Source organism: Dipteris shenzhenensis, chromosome 20 (genome assembly GCF_047967505.1).
Source record: "Dipteris shenzhenensis isolate YYH24624 ecotype China chromosome 20, Dip_SZ_1.0, whole genome shotgun sequence".
NCBI lineage: Eukaryota > Viridiplantae > Streptophyta > Polypodiopsida > Gleicheniales > Dipteridaceae > Dipteris > Dipteris shenzhenensis.
This window is the reverse complement of record NC_141615.1, coordinates 37,129,873-37,134,633: the sequence shown is the minus strand read 5'-3', so window position 1 is coordinate 37,134,633 and position 4,761 is coordinate 37,129,873.

The window sequence follows — 4,761 nt, the reverse complement described above, 5'->3', positions numbered from 1 at the left end:
GGAGTCTTACTATTGGAGAAAATTTTGAGCAAATTTTCTTTAAGAGGTTTGCTTAGAGAAGCAATCACCAATGGATTTAACTTTGGACTAGTTGGATATGCACTTTTCTCCCTAAAGAACAATCAATTGAGGACACCTTATTAACTTGCAGAACAATGAGATAGCACCATAAGAAGATAACGTTGGCGCTCTAAAATTCTCTCCATTGCGGCTCGAGATTTTTCTGCACTATTGCAGTATTGTGCCAACGAATCCACTCCCTTCGTCACCATACATACCCTAGAACTGACCAATAAGATTAAGCAAAGTGATTTGCAATTGATTATCCACCCAAAAAGATGAAATTCTACATATCGAGGAAGATCGATGCACACCGACGAAGATCACTGCTAGTAGAGGACAAAACGTGCATGGAAACGCTTCATTTATAGGAAGGTTTGATAGGCAGAGAAGAGAACAAAAATGACATAAGGGAAATTATTTGCATGCTCCAACACAATCCACGTGGCAAAAATTTGGCCAATTGGAAAAATGGCCTTCATTAAAATTTGATGTTTCTGATGTAGCAGCAGGTGCAGTGCCTATGCAGCAAAAAACACCCAAGTGGTTCAGACCAATTTACTATGCCAGCAGCAGAATCTTAACAAAGCATGAAAAGAACTATGCAGTCACAAAAAGGGAAGCATTTGGAATGTCTATGCATTGCACAAATTTTGGCATTATTTATTGGGCAACAAAGTGAATTTTCATGTAGATCATCAAGCGCTCATTTACTTAGTGAATAAACTACAATTAACAGGAAGATTGGCTAGATGGATGCTCTTTTTGTAGGAGTTTGACTATAGCATTGTGCATAGACCTAGAAAGCAACATGCCATTGTGAATCTCCAACAGGTATACTAGATGAACTTCCTGATGCAGGCATTTTCATGGTAAGAATTGAAGAACCACCAAATTGGTATGATAAAATGTTGTTCTTTCTTACTGATGGTTTGATCCCTGAAACATTGACTAGGGATAAGATAAAGAAACTTGTCTTATAGAGCAGACCTTTCCTAGTAATTGCTAGTGTTTTGTATAGAAGAGGAATTGACTAGGTAATTAGAAGATGTGTGCAAGATCATGAGCAGAAGGCTATCCTAATGGAGGACTAGCATGAGGATAGTTGTCTAGAGATATTACAGGTAAAAAGATTTTGCAAGCTGGTTTATGGTAGCCTACAGTGTTAAAAGATGCTCATAATTGGGCCAAAGCATGTTTGCCATGTTAGAGAGACGATGGACCACTTGACAGTGATAGGATGCCCCATCAACTCCCATTGGGTCCTTTTCAAAAATGGGGACTAGATTTTATTGGTCCCATCAAACCTCTAGCAAAGTTTTCAGGTAATCAATATATTTTGGGTGCCACTAACTATTGTACAAAATGGGTTGAAGTTGTAGCACCCAAAACATGCAAGGCTAGGACCGTGGCACATTTCCTTTATCACAACATTGTCACTAGCTTTGGTGTTCCTATTGAAATAGTGTCAGATAGAGGGACCCACTTCTTCAACAAAACAATTAGGAGGATGACTAAAATGCACATGATGTTGTAGAAAAAGTCTACAACCTATTACCCACAAGCCAATGGGCAGGCTAAGAGCTCCAACAAACTGATGAAAAGCCAATGGGTAGGCTGAGAGCTCCAACAAACTGATGAAAAAAGTATACAGAAGAACAGTGCTGATCACCCAGAGGATTGGGATTGGCATGTGGATTCAGTACTATGGGCACTTAGAACATCACACAAGGTTGCAACTAGATTAACACCTTTCAGGTTCGTGTATGGCTATGAGGTAGTGGTACCTATGGAATTTCTTGCAGGTAGCCTGAGAGTGGCAAGAGATAATAGATTATCCCCAGAAGATTCCATCAATGCAAGATTAGAACAACTTCTACAATTGGATGAGGATAGGCTCACAAGTTCACATACTGCTGATATTATTTAGAAAAGAAGGGCAGCCTGGATTAATAGAAACATAAAGCTCAAATTGTTCAAGAAAGGTGATTTAGTGTTAATGTTCAACACAAAGTTGGAAAAAATGCCAGGAAAGTTTAATCTGAGATATGATGGCCTCTTCAAGGTACTTGAAGTTTTTGATCAAGGTACCTTCCGATTAGCTGACCTTCATGGCCATGCACTTAACAAACCAGTGAATGATTTTAGGCTAAAACCTTACATTGGATCTAACCCCACTCAAGAAAAGATAAATACAATCTCTCTGCAGCTTTGCACTGACCTTGATAGAGATGATGTATATGTTTCAGCTATTTATATTGTCGGGTTTGTGTCCAACAAACTCCGATAGAAGTCCAACACCTGTCTGACATCATACAGAAAGAAAATGAGTTGTTTCATCTCTGGCAACATTCAGGTATGCTCTAAACCATACAGGCCCAATCACATAAGTGGTCAAGGTACATGGAAGTTAACCGATGTGCCCACAGTGGAAAGCATGGCCCCAACGTCCATTCGACGCGCCAGTCCGGCCCCGCAAGGTCCAACTTCAATCCACTGGATACAACGATAACGATTGAGCACTCTAAGTACAATCTGAGTCTAATCAGTGTGTCTAACTCCCATGTGTGAAGATTGTGGGAGAGAGGGAAGGAGTCTCACTTGAGGCTTTCTCACAATCACAATGGGGGAATACACACAAAGGTGGAGGCTGAAAACAGTTTTCCTCTTCTTAGTTGTGAAAGCCAAAAGAACTCAGGTACAAAGAAAATAGAAGAACCCTATATGTGGGTCTCAAACCAAACTCAACTAACTAAGGTGGCATACTAACTGAGCCACAAACTAGAGTAGATAAGGATAGCTGTCATCTAGCTATTATTCGTGGGCGGTGTACCAACCGCATCTCCAGCTAACAAGTCGGTGACATAAATACACAACGGTCACCCTGGCATATCGCGAGTGGAGCTCGATATCTCAACACTCCCCCTCGAGCTCAATCCCAATTCCTGCACACCAAGCAGGTCTCTGAACTTGCGCAGCTTCTCTGCGCCCAATGCTTTCGTGAATATGTCAGCTACCTGATCCTCTGTGCTGACATAAACTAGATCAATAAGACCTAGTAAAACCTTCTCCCGCACATAGTGATAATGCACCTCAATGTGCTTTGTTCTAGCATGAAAGACTGGGTTCTTTGCCAAATGTATACTACTCATGTTGTCACAATAAATGACAACTGGCCCATCTGTAGACTGATGCATATCATAGAGTAGCTTATGCAACCAAGCTACCTCACATGCAGCCATTGCTGCACCCCTGTACTCAGCCTCTGTGCTCGACAAGGCAACTGTAGGCTATTTCTTGCTGCTCCAAGTGACTGCAGCACTCCCAAAAGAGAACACATATCCACTGGTAGATCGTCTATCAGAAATGCTACCAGCCCAATCAGCATCAATGTATCCATGCAACTGTATCTGAACCCCAGCCTCATAAAATAGTCCACACTGCAATGTGGACTTCACATACCTGAGTATGCGTCTAGCCGCATCCAAATGCGGTTTCCTTGGAGCCTGCATAAACTGACTTACCAACCCAACAGCATAGCTCAAATCTGGCCTGGTAATAGTCATGTAAATCAAACTTCCTACTATGCGTCTGTAAATAGTAGGGTCTTCCAGAAGCTCACCTGCATCTGTGCTCAGCTTCACATTCTGCTCCAAAGGAACTGAAATAGGCTTACAGCCTGTCATCCCATATTTGGACAGCATGTCCAATCCATACTGCCTCTGCAAGAGCTGTATCCCACTTGGTGATCTAATCACCTGAATGCCCAAGAAATAACGCAGCTCTCCCAAATCCTTCATCTCAAACTTCTGCCTCAATAGCATTTTCACATGAAGGATATCTTCATCACTATCACCTGTGATGATCAAATCATCAACATAAATGACCAGCAGCATAATCCCTTTCTCTGTTTTTCTCACATAGAGTGAGAAATCTGCCTTGGAAATCTGAAAGCCAATAGTGACAAGATACTGTCCTATCTTGTCAGACCATGCTCTAGGTGCTTGCTTCAAGCCATACAAGGCTTTCTTCAACCTGCAAACAAACTCAGGATGAATAGCATGAACATAACCTGCTGGATGCTCCATAAAGACCTCTTCTTGCAAATCACCATGCAAGAAGGCATTCTTTACATCCATCTGATGTAAAGACCATCCCTTTGATGCAGCCATAGCAATGGCTGCTCTTACGGTTGCCATCCTTGCAACCGGGCTGAAAGTTTCTTCATAATCAATGCCATATGTCTGTGCATACCCCTTGACAACTAATCTTGCCTTGTATCTATTCACAGAACCATCTGCATTGTGCTTGATCTTATAAACCCACTTACAGCCAATTGCATTCTTGCCTTTAGGCAAAGGCACCAATTCCCATGTAGCATTAGCATCCAAGGCATCCATTTCTTCATCCATGGCTTTCTCCCATTTTTCATTTCCCATGGCTTGCTCAAAAGAAGTGGGTTCTGGTTCCTGTATCACTTTGACCATATAGGCATAGTGAATGGCTATAAATCCATCATATTTCAGCCTATCCACAGGATACCTAACCTGGGTAGACCTGTGCAAAATAGGCTCACTTCCAGGTGCTCTCAAAACATCCCTGGTCTTCCTTACTCTAGGTGTAACAACAGAAGGAATACCCAACACATCATCAATGCTCTGTTCTGAGCCACTGGATTCACCATCCATATAAGAGTGACCT